We start from the raw sequence: 20,277 nt of genomic DNA on the forward strand, positions 1-20,277 counted from the left end.
AAGTATCTGTTTTCCTCTGACTAAAATTGTTAAAAGTATCATTTAACGGAGTCCAGACTAATCATGGAATGAATATGTAGTACATTTTAATTCACCTTGCCTATCTTCTAGATATCCTCAGATGATTGTTCTAGATTATTTGTGTTTCCTGCAGGCTAGTTTTATTACAGGCTACTTTCGATGATATTTTAATTATTGACTATTTTTATTGCATACTTTAAAAAGTCACTGAAATTTGTCTTCTGTATTTAGCTCATCTCTAATTCTTCATTTTTTTTTTAAAGCTGTTTCATTTAACATCCTCTTCATTTTCAAGCCCAATCATATAAAGTTCTCTGTGATCCACCTTTTGCAGATAGGAAAAATAAGATTTTTAAGCTGAGTCTGTACCTGTCCATACTAGAACAGGAAATAGTTAAAGAATTTAAGTGTGAAAAGACTTTGCAGCTGAGTAGCAGGAATCTGAATGCAGGCATCAGTATTTGTTCTTTAAATATGGCAAGTTGAATTGGTTATATGGCTCTGAGAGCGGAGGAAAGGTTTTGAAAAGATAAACAAGACGGGATCATACAGGAAGACTTTTATGCTGTAGAAAAAGTATCTGTGTATTACACTTTGCCCAGAAGCTCTTCTTTCTTGCTAAAAGCATGGCATCAGAATCAATTGCCCTTCCCAGTGTGTTCACAGAAGAGACTAGAATGTCAGGGACATCTTAAGATGAAGATAGAACCATGTCATCTCTAGTCCCAAGAGTCACAACATATTGATGAAATGGGGATCAGAGTTACAGTCTATTGAATGATATCTTGTGTAAGTCAGTGTGGCAACTCGTCAAAGCTCCCACAATGGATAACAAGCCCACCGAGAAAAGGGAACCAGTGAGCTTCCTGGCTGGCAGTTGTGTAGTCAGGGGCACAATTCCCTGGAGAAATATGAAGTCTAAAATCTACTCCAAAGGAAAAATGGCCAAGGAGGAAGCCCAGACTTAACCTATAGAAGGGAGTTGATTGATGCAAAAGGATACTCAAGTTAAAGTAGAATGAAAGAAGCCAGCCTAGCTGAGATCAACATATTTCAAAGATCACATAAAAAGGTTTGCAATCATTTGGATTACAAAGAGAAAAGTGGCCTTCACTTGGCAAAAACACAGGAAGACACGGATTAGAAAGGTGAAAGCAGCAGGCACAGGGTTTGGGATGGAAATTGTGTTTACCTTAACCAGAGTTGAGAAAACCAGGGGACATCAGATAAATAGCAACAAACCCCGTCTTAGAGACAATCCTTCCCACAAGAGAAGAGGACAGAAACAGTGAAGATGAAGATAGAGGTTACAGGCTAACGGGCATTATTCAGCCCTGGCAGGGAGAGATTAAACAAGACATTCACGTGGGGAAAGGGCTTGGTGATATGCATACTGAGAATAGTAGGCAGTCTGTGGTTTGTGTCTGGCCTCCAGGCAGCTTTCATTCATCCTGCTCTGTATTTAAAAATTTATTACTTGATAACATTTTAAAAAACAAAAGATTTCACATAGGCCAAAATTTCTAGCTTTTGAAAAATGAGAAGATCTGCAAATCTATGCACAAATTCCTGCAGAACAACAATTCTGTGGAGTTGAGTAGCAGCCAGGCTTTAGATAGAGCCTGCCCTCACCAGTTCACCAAAATGCACCTCCCCACGTCCCACCCCATGCCCGCGTCACTCACTTACCTTAGCTGCTTGGCCTCTGTAGACGTCTGAGTTGGTGAAGGAAACTCTGGCCTATCATGAGTATGACAAAGCCTGTATGTCCTTTGTCTAGAGTGGTTTATGTGTGTGTGTATTCATTTTTATACATTACAAACATTTACCAAACATCTGTTATGCACTGAACTAAATACAATGAGAGACCCAAAGACAGAAAACCTAGACTTTGCTTTCACAGAAGTTATGCTCTTGTAGGAACTATACCACACACACACATCGTTTATGTGCAAGCTGTAGCGTGATGTAAGCTAAAGCACAGATAGCTAAAGGGTCATGGGGACTCAGAGCTTGATGAGACCACTTCAATCTGAGGGAACATCAAAGAAGGCTTCATTAAACAGGAGGTATTTTTCTAAATTAGTGGCTTTATTTTTCAATGCCTCAAGGACTTAAGAACTTCCTACAGGTTGTGGTTAATGTAGAAACACTTGATCCCGGGTAAATTCCGTTGATATAATTATGATCCCTCGGCAAGACCCTTCTTGCTTGAATAGGTCAGAATTCTAGTTGCAAAGTGGTTCACTTGACCCTGACTTTGGCATACACATCTTCGTACACAAAGTAAATGCATCTTGGATTGCTGAGTGGGTTTTACTCTATTACATTCTTTTTAATGAACTGCATGTTGAAATTTTGTTTAGGATCCATTTGCAGCCCAGTGAGAGACCCTCCCCTTGACTGGGGCGGTCATGTTCTTTGACAATGATAGCAGTAGTCAATAAAATGTTGAACTGTTTTGCCTTGTCAATGACTGCTAGGAAAAAAAAAAACATGGGACCATGGTAAGTTTGATTCAAAGCCAGGCTGAAGTCACTTCCTCTAGTCCCATTTAGGCTCATCTCTTTACTCAGTATTTTCTTTTGCTCTTCTCTTGTTTTCATAATTAGGTGTGGGTTTGAGAAATGTGGGTGGTATAGTGGGAGAGGTGTTGTCCATAAGCCAAAATCGCAGATAATCCAACATCCTGTCACTATGTTTTAAAATCATTTCATAGTAACAGAATGGCTTTCCTGCTTGTATTGGCATTGGGGCAATTTTTAATGAGCTTACGCTTCTGAAAGTATTTGAGTTTAGGGAGGGCAAATGACTCTTCCACTCCCTTCTCCTACGCCTGTGGTAGAGTTTAGTCACGCTGAGCCTACACTCAGCTTCAGAGCCTTCTGAACATGGCACCCGAGCAGGGACTAATCACTCATCAGACTAATCACTCAGGTGCAGATGAAGCTGTTCATCTTCCCTGCAGAGCTGATGGAGGAGGAAGGCAGTCCGAGATGGAATAGTACTGTGAGTGGGGTCATTCATTGAATGTACCATGTGCCACCCCCTGGCTGGGCATTTCACGAAAATTCTCCCTCAATCCCCACTTATTATCGTTCTTATTTTAGAGATGGCAAACTGGCTGTTAAACCAAGCTAAATTACTGGAGTCTGGGGGCAGAAAAAAACAGTTAGCTCTTTCCTAGTAGGCATTAACAGAGAATCAACGAATTGAAGAGTACTCCAAAGGCCCTCCTGACCCTTTAACCTTCTCATTAGACCTGAGGAGCTCCCAGCCTCATTCATCAGCAGCAGCACAGTTCAGTTCTGTCGTTTTTTGGGGCCAGGTCTGAGACGGGCACTAAGATCGTGTCCTGTCTCCCCAGTGCCTACTGTGTCTGACACACCTCAGGTCCTCAGTGGACAACTCATGTGCTAGAGTGAAGGAATGCTTCTCGTCCAGTGATGCTTCTCCCATTCACATGCTGAGGGATATTTGCAAGGAGTCACTGTCACCTCTATAATGTAGTAGAGACTCCTCTCTTTAAAGAAATGTTTATTTTTTTTTCTGATCTCAAAAGTAATATATGCTCATTGTAGAATTATAGAACATTATGGAAAAACTGAAACTATAAAAGAATAAAGAAATTTAGCTTGCTGTTAAAAAGTAACCAAGCATGTCTATATGCACTTTCATGGAAGATATCCATGATAAATTTTTGAGTGATAAAAAGTGAGTTTTAGAACATTAAGTACGTTCTGAATGTAATTCTAACATGACTCCATTTCCCTAACATACAGTAAATGTGAATTTACCTTGGAAAACATCTAAAAGGACATATACCAATACATTCTTGGGTTGAGTGAATCAGTGATGCAGAGTGGAATATGTGAGGGGCCTTTACTTGCATCTTTATATGCTCCTAGATTTTAATCATAATTATTATGTTCTACTTTTATAGTTACAAAATAATTTTTTAATTATAATTTTACGATTAAATAAAGCAACACTAATCTCTGGCATCAGAGATAACCAATGGTAACAAATTGTTATCTTTTCTTCTGATCTTTAAAAAAAATTGGATAGGGGCTGGCCTGGCGGCCTGGTGGTTGAGTTCCTGTGCTCTACTTCGGCAGCCGGGGGTTCACAGGTTTGGATCCCAGGTATGGATCTAGCACTGCTTGTCAAGCCATGCTGTGGTGGCATCCCACATGAAATAGAGGAAGGTTGGCACAGATGTTAGCTCAAGGTCAATCTTCCTCACACACACACAAACACAAATTGGATTAAACTATAGAAAGATTGTTGTTTCAACTTTTTTTCTCTTGCTATATCTTGAGTGCTTTCACATGATGTTAAATATGCCTTAAAACATTATTTTTGATTATTTAATGTTTCATTATTTGAATTTTTCATGATTTAGCTATCCTTCAGGTATAGAACGTTGAGACTGTTTCCAGATTTTCTCAATAATAAAAAGAGCCTCCATAAATATTCTTGTATAGATGTCTTTGTTTGCATCTTTATTTCATTAGGTAAGATTTCTAGAAGTGGAATTACTGGGTCAAAGAATATGAAGATTTTTGATACGCATTGCTGTGGACCCTCATGGCTGGGAATGCTAAGCTTAGTGGCCCCAGATTTTGTGTCATAAGACTGTAGGGGAGGAAAAAGTTTTCCTCAACCCTCTTAGGATCCCTGGCTGAATCTGAAAATTAAACTGACAAATACAGAATAACAGAAGAAAAGTATACAAATTTCATTAAAATTTTTGCATGCACATGGGAAACTTGATAAGAGAATGAAGACCCAAAGAAATGACCAGAGCAGGGAGCTTTTATAGCTTTTAGACAATAAATTTGTGAGGAATTGACGAAACAAAGGGGTTTAGGGCTAGGTGTAGTAAGTGGTAAAGAAGTAACTAGGAATGTTACCACACAAAATGGGGTTCTGTGCTGATGCACATAAACAAACTGATTAATTATGGCATCAGCCTTTGGGGGGAGAAATCAGCCTTTATTCCCAAGATCGATCTGCAGGGAGACGGAGGTCATGTGCCCCCTCAGATTTGTCTCCCCGATTCAGGATTTGGGACAAAATTTAAGAAGTTAGGGACAACAGGCTGGCATGTGGAAATGCTGGTGGGACAGATTTTGATTGGTGGGCTTCAAGCATTTATGGTAAGGCTTTAAGTATTTATGACAGGGTTCCAAACATTTTTGATGAGATGGGGAAGGAATTTTAATACTGGATCTTTCTGAATGAGGGACCCCTTGCTTCTGATAAGAGTCTGACTTTCGAGTTCTGGTCATGTCCCTGTTCTTGGGTTCCGTGGGGAGGAGGATCTTTAGTTATGAGGTCATTTCAGGTCACAATTTCTTCTTTTACACATGCTCTGGCTACGTGACTTTGCAGTTTTTCTGAAAGACAATTCTTAATCACTCTGTCCACAAGGGATGGGTTCGCTTGAACTAGTCCTGGAGGGCCTGCGATTACAGAAAGTTAAGGGTTAGTTTAACTAGGTTTGTACAGATTTCTCTGCCCCAAATTCTCTGTCTCTGGTGATAAGAATGTCTTCCCTCCTTCTCGTGCAGGGAGGGTACCTTTTACGTGGGAAGTTTGTCTCCTGCTTTCAGAAGGGCAAAGGAAGGTCAGAGTGTTCTTCTTGCACTAGCTGTTTTTAAGTGCCTTTAATTCAAAATAATCAATATGCCAAAGTGTCATATTTTGGGGTGACATGTTCTGTGACCCTTCAGTAGACGCATAAGATGGCATGCCTGCAGACGGGCTATCATTATATACTTTCCATAGGACTGGGTGTGTGAAGGCCAACCATTGCTACATCATCTGGCCTCACAAGAGGGATACCACGCTGGGGATGATGGAAAAGTTCTCATCAAGAACCCTGAAGTGTGTCCTTAATAGCAGTGTTGTCTTGATGCTGGAGGTACAAAGACAGAATTTCTATTTTGATCTTCCTATGACCTGGCCGGACCCATTTTCCTGAATCTCTTAACTAGTCTTCTGTTAGACTAAAGATTCTTCTGTTTATTTAAAAAAGTTTCCTAACCACTTTACATTTTTGACCATCTGTTTTTCAAAAGCTTTGTCAGCATTGTCATTTTAAAACCAGCTCTGCCATTTGGTAAGAATATTATTTAGTATTTCAATACTTGCTGGATTATATATGAGGTTGAAGTTTTATACATATGCTTGTTGATAATTGATATTTCTAAGAGTCGAGTATTTAAGCTCTTTGTTTTCTCACTGGAGATTTTTCTTACTGATCTATAAGAACTAATTATATATCATAGATACTTGTCTTTTGTCTGTTGTAAACATTGCAATTATTTTGTTTTAATGATTGTCTATTGATTTTATTTACAATGTTTCATGATATATGGAAATTTAAATTTTTATGTAACAAATTCTATTAAAATGTTCCTTTGTGCTTTCAGCTTTTATGCTTCTAAAGTCTCTCTCTGTCAATATCCACTACATAATCTTTTTTCTCTGGGTCTTGCTTATTTTTCACATTTCACTCTATAATCTACTTGGATTTCATTTTGATGTATGTGTGAGACGAGTATCTAACTTGACATATTTTCCCCAAAATAATCCACTTCCTCACTTCCAACCATCTACCCCATTGCCCAGGGAGCTGGATCACAAGTATAGGTAATTAATTGAAAAGGAAGAAGTACTCTCAAAAGACCACCTCTCGTAGTGCCCACCATGCTAGAGAAGGGGTGCCCACTTTGCTTTTGTCCTTCAGAATCACTTCATACACCACTGAGTTTTCTGAAAAGAAAGTTTTTCAGGCTGCCCTGAGTCATAATTAATTCTAGACCATAAATAGTGGTACTTGTCTTCTTTATGATTCTGACTATTATTTTTCTGGTATAAGATATGATATTTTTTGTTTTGTTTTAATTCCAATAGTCACTCATGATACTCTTTTCAAAAGAGGTGGATAAAATTGACTTCCAGCTTCCCCTGTGCCCTGGAATAGAAGCCATGCTTTCGTGATAAATTGCACAGAAAAAAGGCAGCAGGAGTTGCTTGAACCGAAATGAGAGTGGCTTCTGGCTCCGCTTCAGTGACTTTGTTCCACATTTCTTTCTGAACTCTCAGACAAAAGCGATAATGAGAGTTTAAGCTCCAGACTTGTGCCATCAGCTATTTATTTTCCTTAGACTATTTTAATTCCTATGGGGCATCAATTTCAGCCACTAAGAACAGCACTTTCATGGTGGTTTTTCCTGGGGTGGAAGCAATCAGAGGGTAAAAATCCAAGGTTTGCTGTATATTCCAGCTATGATCCAGTGTGTTTTCATCATTTTGAAATGAGTAAAGGTGCAAGGAAAGCTTAATGGGAGTGAGATGAAGGATAGAAAGAAGGTATTCTTCAATTTACTGCAACTCAACCATTCTTATAATATAATATTTATGATCCTTGTGGACGCTGCTCCTCTGATCTTTCCATTTCTCTGGATTCTCCTCTGCTTCACTGTAGAGGCCTGGCATGTACACCGTGGTTCAAGCTATTAGACTTTAGCAAAGTTGTGTGTGTGTTGCCCACAAATGTGGAACCCATAAGAACTGAGGATTCCTTCAGTGGCATCCTTCCTTGAAGTAGGTAAAGAGTAGTTTGGTCAGAGGGAGTGGTGAGGGCCAAGAGTAATGCTTTTCTAACTCTTTTTAAAGTATTAAGACTATTTTTCCAAAGTGTTATAAAAATAACACTTTTAGTTACTACACGAGGCTTGGGATACAGATAATACCATATTTACTTATTTGTTAAGCCAAATCAAATCTGGCTCCCGCTTCTTCTTGCCAATATTGATGGAAAGTCCACGCTTTCTCCTGCTTTCTCTGCTGTCTTGGCTCCCTGCCGTGGCCTCACAATTTGTCAGGGGTGGCTGGTTTCTGCCGGCCCCACTTCCTTTTTTTCCATCTCAGCCACAAAGCATCTTTGCTGAGGTTTCTGAGGCTGTGTGCTTCACACCAGGTCCTGACAAGCACCCTGTTGCCAGCCCCTGATGAGGACTGGCTTGCCTCAGAGAGGTGGTGCTTCGAGAAGCACATCTTCCATCATCTTTTTATTCAAGTCCAGGGGATTCTATATCTCACAGGAGTCTGGAAGCTTCTTTTGCCAATCTTCAAGACATAAAGACTCCATCTCTTTCCTCTTTAGGTGTTTCGACTTAGTTTCAACATTGCCTAGAACTTTGAACTTCAGACATCTCCTTAGGAGATTTCATTAGGTTAATCTCCTGCTCCAGGCTCTTGGTAGGGGATGGTAATGGGAATGGAGGAAGAGCTAGCAAAAAGGCCTTTTTTCTTACAACCTGGAGGATTGGGAAGTATAGACCTAGGGAATAGGGCCTGGGCACTCTCCTGAGATGTGTGACTAATAAATTTTTTGTTTCTCTATAATAGATTATCTGTGATAAAAAAAGAAAAAAAGCCCCAGTTTATTTTTTTTAAGTACGCCATACTATTATATTAAATTTTCAACAAATCACCATGCTGAACTGTCATGACATGTGGACTGCTAATATGCACAACAGACATAATTGGACATGCTGCGGTATAAGTGGAATGGGGGCTTGAAGCCCTTCCCACCCATTGTTCTCTCAACGTTTCAAGGGTTTCTGATCTACCTTGAGGAGCCCAGGAGGGTCCATGGATCTCAATTTAAAAAATATTACTCTGGGGGCCGGCCCCATGGCCTAGTGGTTAATTTCAGTATGCTCCTCTTCAGTGGCCTGGGTTCATGGGTTCAGATTCCATGCGTGGACCTACAGCGCTTGTCACTGTGGCAGCTCACATACAAAATAGAGGGAGGTTGGCACAAATGTTAGTAGCTCAGGGCAAATCTTCCACAGCAAAACAAACAAACAAACAAAAAAAACTATTACTCTGACATGAAGATAACTTCTCTTCACATCCACACAGACCTATTAAGACATTTTGATCTATAAGAATAGTTAAAGAGGGGCAGATCCAACACACACTAGCCACCTTGGGTGCCCTTTGTAACGTGGTACTGTGGAATATTTTAGACAGTAGAAGGATTCATCTAGAGCGTCCGCTTTCTAAATAACACCCACAAAGAATAAGGATGTCCTCTGAAGCATGTTAGTTTTCCTTAACAGAAGCACATACCTTCTGTAGTGTACTTTCTGTACATCAGGCTGAGTTTATGCCCAATAACTGAAATTTATGGAGTACTTACCATGTGCCAGGCACTTTCAAACACATCATATATAGTATTAATTTATTTTTACTTTTAAATACTTATATGTGCCGGGTATTGGTCTAAGAACTTAATGAACATTAACTCATCCAGTCTTCAAAAGAAACCTCTACATAAATACTATTATTCATCCCCATTTTCCAGATGAGGAAATTAAGGCACAGAGAGGTGAGGCGAATTACTCAAAGTCACACATGTAACCAGTGGCGGAGTTAGGATGAGAAGAGTGACCTCTGGCTCCAGAGTTAAGATTCTTTACCTCTCTACTATGTTATCCCATGACACAAAGCTGTTCATTTAGTCCTCCCTGGGAGGCAGGTAATGAAGCTCCATTTTACAGATGGTGACACTGAGGCCCAATACATTTAATTAATTTGCGTAAAATCATACTACTGCTAAGGGACAAATTGTGAATTCAGCCCAGGTATTCAGAGTCCATAGCCTGTCTGAATGGCAGTAATTGAATCTTCAAAAGGTCAATTTGCCAAGATCATGCTGCTGGTAAGGGCAGACCCCAGAAGCACACCTTGGTTTGTCACCCTTTAATGTCAATGAATATATAATAAAGTATGAGTTTATGTAAATATGTTAGAAACCTATTTAAAATATTTTTCCCGTTTGTAAGCAATAATGATAATATGAATGATGAGCATGTTAAAATTGGGAATATTTTGAATTAAAATAACTTTTAGAGCTTTCTAATGGTATTTGGGTGCCATTTTCCCCTTTGTTATTTCCTCTCCCTAACTGGCCTCTTTTGGTCCAGGTCTGTGGCACACCATGTCCTTGGAAAGGAAGAAAGAAAAGCTCAGCAGATGAGAAGAGTTAGAGTAGGTTTAGGCTGTAGTGCTTCTGAGATACCGAAAGAACAGTTAGCATCCGAAATAGTTATATTTTTCCTTTAAGCCCGAGAGATGGGGAAAAGCAGCAGCATATTCAACGTAGACTTTAAGCAAAGGAATTGAGGCAAAAATGCCAGGTGATCATGGCCAAACAGTCCTGATTTGCTGAGAATTAAAAACTGGAAGGGACGATAAACAGTTTGAGAGTGGTTTAGACCTAGGCATGGAAATGAGGCTCTATCTTGTCTGACAAATCTATTTGACTGACAATGATTCCTGGAGAATTAGGTGGAGACAGATTCAGAGACCAAGTCCACACTTAATAAGAAAGAGTCCTGTGATTGCTTACCAATGGCTGCCAAGTTTCTGGAAGGTGAGGGAGGTAAAAAAGATACCACACACTCACCATTCTCTGATTTAGAATGTGGCTTCTTACAGGAGTAAAGAAAAGACCTTTTCTGAGATGAGACTGAATAAGATCATAATGTCCCAGAAAGAACAAGACTTTCTAGTGCTGGCTCTCCCCACTCCACATTCCTAATATGCGCTTGGTTGAGCAGTAGTTGAAGATGAGATTAAAATTGTTTTAATTCATCTGACACGTTAACTTAGTAGCATTATTTTCAATTCTATAAAGACCATAGACTGATGTCTTGTGAATTCAAACACACAGGGTCAGAAACACAAGCTCTTCTTTGAGGAAACTTGCTTATTGCTGAAAGACATTGGTGAGTAAGGGATGTAGGTTTCATGGTGCATAAATTACTCCCTGCTCATAAACTAGGTCCTTGCGGAGTTTCATTAATCCTTTCATGTCACTCCTGTACTGTTTATTCTTTCTAGATATCTCAGTAAAGAGTTAGCTAGTATATTAATTTTTATTTATTTCACACATATTTTTAGTTCCTACTACGTGCAAAGAACTGTTGATTGGTATGTCCGTAAAATCATGAGACATGAGTTACACTTATGAGGAGCTTACTCTCTAGTTGGGAAACAAGGGTGACACAAATGGAAACCTAAACAATATAAGCAGCAATGTAGAAAAATCGCCATGTAAATAACATGGGTAGTAAGACCTGTAGGAGTCCAGTAGGGACTTGGGTGCTTAGGAAATGCTTCTCAATGAAGATAAAAATGAAACATCGATAAGAATGCAATAGAGAGAAATAAGGAAAAGTACATTTCTATTTGAGTTGGGATGGGAAGAGGGTTTTGTGTTGGGAAATAGGCGAAGATTTAGAAAGTCTTATCTGGTGCCTTCTGGCAATTTTTGGATATGTTCAGGGCTAAATAGAGTCCACGGCTCTGTGGAACTTCAAAACTCTTCTAGTGTCTTAGGGTTAACTCTGAAGATCTCATTTCCCTTGAAGCACATCCCTAAAACTTGTCCTGATGACAGCTCGTGCTTCAGGATTTCCTCAAATCAGCATTTCTTCAAACTGCTTTAAAGTATGCCAATACTTTAGATATTAGATTTTCTGTTTTGAGAAACCAGTGCTAGCCATAGTTTTCTTTTTAACATGCATTATAAATAGGTCAGAAAGAAAATACTAATATATAAATACGTATAGTTTCCATTTTTATGTAACAATATATATTCATATAAAGAATGTCATTAAGTTGCAGAAGAGACCACCTAATGCATGAATGCCTGATGTTCAAATTTTTTTATGGGTTGCATTTACCAATTTGAGAATTGTGTTGACGTATGTTGTCTGTCTACTGGTTGCTGGACTGTTATGTATCTTGTTTTACAATGTAGATACATACTTGTGATAGTTATTTATTGACTATTAAACATTTATACTGCACCAACTTGTTCCCGTGCATCTCTTGCTAATAGAAGGTATCTTTATATGGAAATTAGAACATACTCATTCTCAAACTGTTTTAAATTGAAACAGCCAGAAGGAAGAATACTTCAATGTAAAGATAGCAGTTAGGATCTTCAATTTCTTTAGAAAATAGGAACTGGACTCTCTGTGTCTAGTTAGCTATTTTTAGAGCAATATTATTCAAGAATATCAAAATATTTTAGAACATATCATTCTTTCCTTTGAAAATGTACCTGCGTAGAACAAAATTTTCATACTATTTGTCAGTTAGTAACAGACTTGGTGCTACTTCTGACGGGAGAATTTGACCTATCAGTAGTTTTCCTCATATGAAAAAAATACGTCACCTATAGCCCCACTCCCTGTGTATACCTGGAATCTATGAATTGAACTTATTTTGAAAAAGGATCTTGCAGATGTAATTAATCTTAAGATCTTAAGATTAGGTTACACTGGATTTAGGATGAGCCCTAAATCCAATGACATGTATCCTTATAAGAAGAAGAGATGACACAAAGAAACAGAGAGAAGTATGTCTTCCATATGAAGACGCAGGCAGAGACTTAAGTTATGCAGACTTAAACCAAGGAACACTAAGGGTTGGCAGCAGCCGCTAGAAGCTAGGAGAGAGGCATGGATTCTCCATCAGAGCCTCTAGAGGGAACTAACCCTGCCAGCACCTTGATTTTGGATATCTGGTCTCCAGAACTCTCAGAGAATTAATTTCTGTTGTTTTAAACCACCAAGTTTGTGGTAATATCTTACAGCAGCCCTAGGAAACCAGTATCACCTATTCCTTCCTTTCTTCCTCCCTTTCCTTTTTTCTTCCTTCCTTCCTTCTTTTCTTATCTCATTCATTCACTCAACAAACTTTGAGTGCCTACTATGTGATAGGCAGTGGGCTAGAGAAATTAGGGATATAACAATAAGAAAAAGACACAAGAATATTGTTTTAAAAACATTTTGCTTTATGATACCATTTTGGGGGTGTACAAGGTCTCTCTTAGCTTTTTTTATGGTGAGTCCTTGTGGCCTCTTCTGCATTCACATCAGCATCTGAACATGTTCCCGCCAGAAGTCATTTGACATGTGAGTGCTAACTTACTTGACTTTACTTGTGTCAAGTGTTCTGAAAAAGTCATATTGGTTCTCGAGTACGAATCATCCTCCCCACTGAAGGCGTTGGCTAGCCTTGGGAGTGAGTGCCTTTCTCTGCGCCCACCATGATGCTCTCCAAGCTCGCAGGGCTCTCATGGTCCAGGACCACCTACTGTGGCCCCATGTCAGGGTTTACCTTCTCCCATTTGGCCTCATCTTAGAATTCCTTGCATCTCCCTTCCCCACCAAAACTTCTATTTCCTCAGCTACCATGCTCTTTGGATCTTCCAGCTAACCAAATAAAATCCAAACTCCTTATCATGGCTTACAAGCACTAAATTATCTGGGTTACATCTCCTACTATCCCCCTCCTTGCTCACTAGGCTTCAGATGCACTGCTTTCCTTGATGTTCCTCCAAGATTCCAATTGTGCTCCTGCTTCAGCGAGTTTATACTTGCTTCTTTTCTGCCAGGATGCCTCTTCTTGAGACAATCTCACGGCTCATTCTCTCACTTCATTCAAGCCTCTGCTTAAATGTTACCTCTTCAGAGAGAACTCTGACCACCCCATTCCCTATGCTCCTTTATCCGTCCTCATGGCACTTACCATTACCTTAGATTAAAGCATATATTTATTGATGTGCTTATTGTGACCTACAATGACCTAGAATGTGTTTTTTATCTGCTGCATTTCCAGCCCCTAGAGCTGCAGAGGGCACATAGTAGGCATTCAATAAATATTTGTGAGTGAATGAATGAAGTGAGAACAGGCTAATGTGATGAAACAGTGGAATCCCAGGACACCTGTTGTCCCTCTGTGGTAACATAGTTGCATTGTAGTAGTGTCTTCCTGGTGACTTCTTCTTAATCTACATCACAACTAGCATTTACAGTTTGCAAAGCTTTTTTGAAAGTCCAAATACCACATTGCTCAAAACAACCCCATTTTTAAAGCTGAGGAAATTGAGATGCAGTGAGGCCAAGAGACTTAGCAGCTTAGGTCTCACAACTAGTTAATGACAGAGCTGAAATTCAAACCTTGGTTTCCAGATTTCAAGTCCAGGCATCAAAAGCAGCAATGGCCACAACGACAGCAAGTAACAAAAAGCTTCTACTATGATGGGGAAGTTCTTAAAGGGGAAGTTGCTATACTGTGCAGAGGGGGGTTATGGGTAGTATTTCATGTGATGGTGGTCTGGTTATCACTAAGTCCACCATACAGGGGCTCATTTATTTCTTCAATGCTTAAAATATATCCCTAATGGTTGGGCACGAGTGCTTTTGCCTTTTGGGGTTGATGATGTCACTGCATCGTCCACGGGCATATTTGCCATCATGGCGCTGTCTTGCTCATGGACAAGAAGAGCAGCAGCAGCCCACATGAATGACAGCAGCAGCTAACATCCATTGACCAGAGACTTCGCATCCCTTTCTTCTAATCCTTACAACCACCCCAAGATATTACTTTATGCATCTTTATAAGTGAGAAAAAAGACCTGGAGAGATTGGTGACTTTTTCAAAATCATAATATCAAAGCAGCATCGCTAATATTTTAATCCCAGTCTAATGCTAAGGCTGGACTCCATACCCTGTGTTAAAATTTTGATCCTTTAGAAATAGACTCAGTGCTGGTCACTGCAGATGCTGGTACAATACAAATATTTATACCAACAGGCCTTGACAACTACAGTTGCATATTCAATGGCAAAATTTTTCACAGTCTGTACCTGGACATGCACACTTCATGTTTCATGAGTATTTCTTAAAGTTCTTCTTATAAGTAAAATTTGGGGTGCTGGGCTGCAAAAAGGTAAAGCATTTGCCAATTTGTAGATTAAAATTCTCTTATTTTTTTCCCCAGTTGCAAAAAAGGTGAAATCTTGTTGAGTATCTGTAGGTTTCAGAGAATGAATATATTTTGGCCTAAAATATATCATAGTTGGATAAAACTTATCCAGAGAAATGTTTTGATTTTTATTGTTGCTCAGATTCTGTCTGTTCACATCAGATAGGGGACTTAAGCCATTTATAATTATATCCTTGATCCTGTTACTGGATCTTGGCAAACTTAGACGAGGCGGTGAAAAATAAGCCTTCATTTATGGTAGAACAGCCTTTGCATAAATGGGAAGAGGAGCCTGATCAAACAGAAACTGAGAGCATCAGAGAGAGATTCAATAATGAGGAGCTGGGGGTGCAGCAATACACGTCTTGTTTATTAGGTGATATTTGTGTATTCCATTTTAAAAACAAAGCAACAGGAATTGAAGCCTAGCTAGCTGCCAAGCCATGTTTCCAGGGGCAATGATCATTATTTTGGTTGCCAACCATACCAATCTTGAGGAACAATGCACAGATTATATTAATATCATACCTGAGGAAGAGCAGAATGAGTGTTTCTTACATCCTCTCCTCTTTGTCCTCACAACCCACGCTGATCCACTTCTTTCTTTATTTTTATTAACTCGTATAAAATATTCCTAATTTCATGGAATCATTTGATTGAGTTACAGAGAATCAAAATAAATTATCATATATTACTTATGACTCTTGACCTAGACTTTCTACTGTATTTTCACACAAAAAAATATAGCAAATCTTATACCAATTTTTTTTTTAGGGTAAATTTTATCCTGGAGGTATGAAGTACAGGAATAGTAGAAATGAGACAAGTTCTATGTAATTTCTGAGGTTCTTCTTTCCTTTTCTAGCTTGAACAACCTTGAATTTGAGTTTTTTTGTGTGTGTTACTATAGGTACCCTCTGTAACTAAGACGCAAGGCATATCAAACCAATGAGATCAAACAAGACCAGAGATGGACTTGGTTATTAGACTGTTAGGTTACTACAGTCAGGACTTTCTATCTAGTTCTTTGAGGTCTTGGAAATCAGCTTGGTCTTTTGAAGGTATGGCTTTAGGAAATGGAGAATGTCCAACTGTTTCCAGAAGCAAAAGTGAAAGATTAGACCAGAGCTGTCCAATAAAACTTTCTGCAATGATGGAATGTTCGATATCTGTGCTCTTCCACTACAATAGCTGCTAATTACACGTGCTTATTGAGCATTTGAAGTGTGGCTAGTGTGACTGAGGAACTGAATTTTTAATTTGACAGAACTTATTTAAGTTTAAATGTAAATAGCTATGTTTGTGGCTAGTGGCTCCTGTTAGTGCGGATTTAGATTGCCATCATTCCCATGAACATGTATGCTCTAAGATGAATAATTGGAATTCTCACACCTAAATTAAGTGTGAAATGGTCAAATTTACTTTTTGCAAATGAAGATGCATATCATGGAGGCAGTTTGATGAAAACTATAAGTCTAGTTCTTTGCAGGACCCCGGGATGAGTCTGTTATCCAAGTTGTCTTCATTTTCATCTAGGTTGGTGAGTATGTGAGTCTCTATGTGATTGTGATTTCTGGGATACTATGGCAATTTGCTACTAGAAACTCTCCTACACTGAAATTTACTTGCATCCAAAATTTTTAATCAATAAGCTACACTCTTATCTGTTTTTTTAATCCTTTCACATAATGATTATATCCTGTGACTTACCCCAAAAGTTTTCCACAGAAAACAAGTAAACAACCTTCTCAAGATTAAAGTTTTTCAAATAAAAGGAAGATATTGCTGTTTGTCAACAAATAGAAATTCTATGTGTTAGTCATTAGGGCTTCCCAGTTCCCTCCCTTCTAGTTCAGTAATACTTCCAAGCCCTGCTATGCTCAGGTGGAATTGTGTGACCATTCTGGCCAATGAGTCACGAGAAGAAGCTATGCATGCCACTTTCACGTCAAGCATTTAACTGCTGATGCAAGGCACTTTGGAGCTCTTTTTTATTTGGCATGGCTACTGGCAATGTTCAAAATGGTGCCTGTTCTATCAACTTGGGACCCTGATGACTAAGACAAGCAGAGACCTCTTGGCAACTTGCACTGGACATATACTATGGTAAAGAAATAAATCTTTGATATTCCAAGCCAGCAGAATGTAACATATCTAATTGCAGAGCTAAAGCAGGGAATGTGAATAGAAGATAGATGTCGGTCAAAAAAGCAACAGAACTCAGAGAGGCATGAATTAGCTTGAAGTTGAATTCAACTGATCTCATGTTTGTCAACAGCCTGCATGACACTGGATGAGGACATCCAGAAAGCTTGGAAACTTCTGTGAATAAGGCAATTTGTAAAGCCCTGGATGAAATACTTTCTAAACAAATATCAGCGCAGTTTTTATTTGTAGAGTAAAAAAAGTTGCTGAGTGTCAATGATGGGGCCCAGCACCTTCAAAATAAATTGTTCCCTCGTTTAAGGGCCATGTGGAGGATGCCTTGATCTGTGGCCAAGATCAATTGAAGAGAGGATGCTGGACTGGCAGAGTTATGTTTTGATGTGCAGTTGTCAATTCTGAAGAGTAACCTGAGCAATGGAAAGAAGACAAACAGCTGGAGGTAAGATGCTGGCAAAGATATGCATTTAATTTCGTGTGATTACCATTTCTCACCCTGAAGCTTAAGCTTGAAATTTGTGTAACAATCCTCTATTGGTAAATCTAATAGTCTCTAAGGTCATATGCTGATAATATCAGGTTCTTTTTGTCTTAAACCCCAGTTTCATTAATATGACCTCTTAAAGGAATCACTTAAATTATTCTTTTCAATAAGAAAACTCAAAAAAGTCATTTTGTACCACATTCAGTTCTTCAGGTCCAATATACTCTTAGTAATTAATTACTATCAATAATGCTAATTAATAATAATAAATTATTAATATTAATTACTAGGACACTATTACTAACAGTGCCAATTATAACAACAAAAATAATAATAATAGAAATTATTGGCTCCTATTTTAATGCTCTTTCTATTTCCCTGGTACTGTAGTAAATGTTATATATGAATTACCTCATTTAATCCTAGTGATGCTCTGATTTATATTTTAAAGAAGAGGAAACTGTCTCTGAAAGTTCAGACAACTTGCTGCAGGACCAGAAGCTGGCAAGTGGTAGAGCTCCTATTTGAAGTTGTGGCTGTATGAATCCAAAGACTATGTTCTCAATTCTATGTATTACACTGCTTTTTAGGGCTAAGGTTTAGAGTATCAACTTAAATATGATGTGTACCTTGATTGTGTTTAGTTAAACGTTTTACATAAGGGTGTCACAAATTAAAAATAATTGAGATATGGTGTCAAGATGGCAGCGTAGGTGGACTCTGAGCTCACCTCCTCCCCTGGACACAACAAATTTACAACTACTCTTGGAACAATTACCCCTGAGAGGGAATTAAGAACTGGATAAAAAGAACCCCCACAACAAGGGACAGTGCTAACTGAGGTGGAAGAGGCATAAATTCCTTTCTTGAGAGAAAAATGCCACCTTTTAGCCATGGCACTTCATGGTCAGCTGGGAGCCATCCTAAGGTATGAAGCCTTTCCTGGAGGAGTGAGGGATTTGAGCACGAGAGTGTTACCACAATAAGCAGCTTTTGGACTCAGCACAACAGAGACAAGGGTAATAATATCTGGCTTTTCTGGCTATTAAGTATGATATGGAATACCCCCAGGAAAGCTATTGGACTTAAGGGGGAAAAAGTCCTGCTCTTAAAGGGCCCAGGCACAAATTCACCCATTTCAGAAAGCAACCTAAAATCACCAGAAAGAAAGGTGCACAGTCCTTTGGTGAAAAGAGACTGACTTGATGGGTTCTGAGTGCATCTCAGGGAGAGGTGACACCTCTCATGGGTCTGAGACATTGGCAGTAGCCATTGCTGTGACCTAAGACAGGCATGCTGTCACAGATGCTGGCAGACATCATTGGTGTACTTCCCCTGACCTGTTAGCCCAGGGGTCTGCCTCACATGATATAGCACCAATTTAATCCAGCTCAGCCAGGGCAGGAAGGTTGCCCTAAGGACTGGCCCTACCCAACAGCCCAATGACAAGCCCTTAGGCAACTTGTGGGCCCACATAGGTAGGGTGCCTGGAAACTCTGCAACTGGGCAAGTGGGTCCACCTCTGTGGGACAGGTCATGTGCATGTGGGATAGATCTGCATTGATGAAGTGTGTGGGACCTCTGCAGTGGGGCGACTGGGTCTGCTTCAGTGGGTTGGGGTGTGCCCATGGGGCAGGACTGTGTTGATGAGGTGTGTGACCCTGTGGGCATGTGGCTTGTCAGCTGAGAAGACTTGTGCTTCTCAAATAGCCACATAGGGGATCAGCCCTACCTTCCAAAGACTGAAACTTTTGGGTGCTCCCAATCCTGGGACTGGACCCAATCAGCTGCAATCCTGGGAGAGCTGACAACAGCTTTGCAGGCCAGAGTCCTAGAGCAATTGTAAGCCCCTGAGCCTAGCAACCAGTCACACTGGGAGCCTACTCACTTAACAGAAAAACTGCAACAGGAATTTGCTATTAGACCTTGCAGCCAACTGTGCTGGAGGTCCCCACACCTGATAGTGGTTGAAGGGACCATAACAGTCACACATAGCTGAGCATTACACTCAGCTGGCCAGGGGTACAGCCTAGCCTCCCAGGAACCTCCAGAAAGAGCAGCCCTGCTACAACAGAAGGACACAGGTAGTCCATACAAGGGACACTCCTGGAACATTTGGAACTGGTGATGAGAGGGAAGCACACTGCTGGGCATCATAAGGCATTTCTTACATAAGGCCACCTCTCCAAAATTGGGAGACATAGCTGACCTACCTAATACATAGATACAAGTACAGGGAAAGAGGCAAAATGGGAAGACAAAGGAATAAGTTCCAAGTAAGGTAAGAGGATTAAACCACAGGAAAAGAACTAAACAAAACAGAGATAAACAGTCTACCTGACAAAGAGTACAAACTAATAGTCATAAGGATACTCACTGATCTTGGGAGAAGAATGGATGAACTCAGTAAGAACTTCAACAAAGAAGTGGAAAATATAAAGATGAACCAATTGGAAATGAAGAATACAATAGTTGAAATGAAAAATTCATTAGAGGGACTCAATAGCAGAGTAGATGATACAGAAGAATGGATCATCAAGCTGGATGAAAGACTAGAAGAAATCATCCAAGCTGAACAGATAAAAGAAAAAGAATTAAAAAGAATGAGGACAGTCTAAGGGAACTCTGGACAACATCAAGTGCACTAACATCCATATTATAGGTGTCCCTGAAGGAGAAGAGAGAGACAAAGGGGCAGAGAATCTATTTGAAGAAATAATAGCTGAAAACTTTCCTAACA

The 20,277-nt window shown here is 39.6% G+C and overlaps 1 protein-coding gene across 2 annotated transcripts in view; it reads left to right on the forward strand.

The window, feature by feature from the left end:
• The window catches only part of COLEC10 (collectin subfamily member 10), a 432,349-nt gene that overhangs the window by 72,962 nt on the left and 339,110 nt on the right, over positions 1 to 20,277 (forward strand). For both annotated transcript variants that reach the window (XM_070631927.1, XM_070631925.1), the window contains exon 2: positions 17,358 to 17,495. The gene's annotated coding sequence lies outside the window, so the exon portion shown is untranslated. The remainder of the gene's footprint in view (positions 1 to 17,357; positions 17,496 to 20,277) is intronic.

Source organism: Equus przewalskii, chromosome 8, assembly GCF_037783145.1.
Source record: "Equus przewalskii isolate Varuska chromosome 8, EquPr2, whole genome shotgun sequence".
NCBI lineage: Eukaryota > Metazoa > Chordata > Mammalia > Perissodactyla > Equidae > Equus > Equus przewalskii.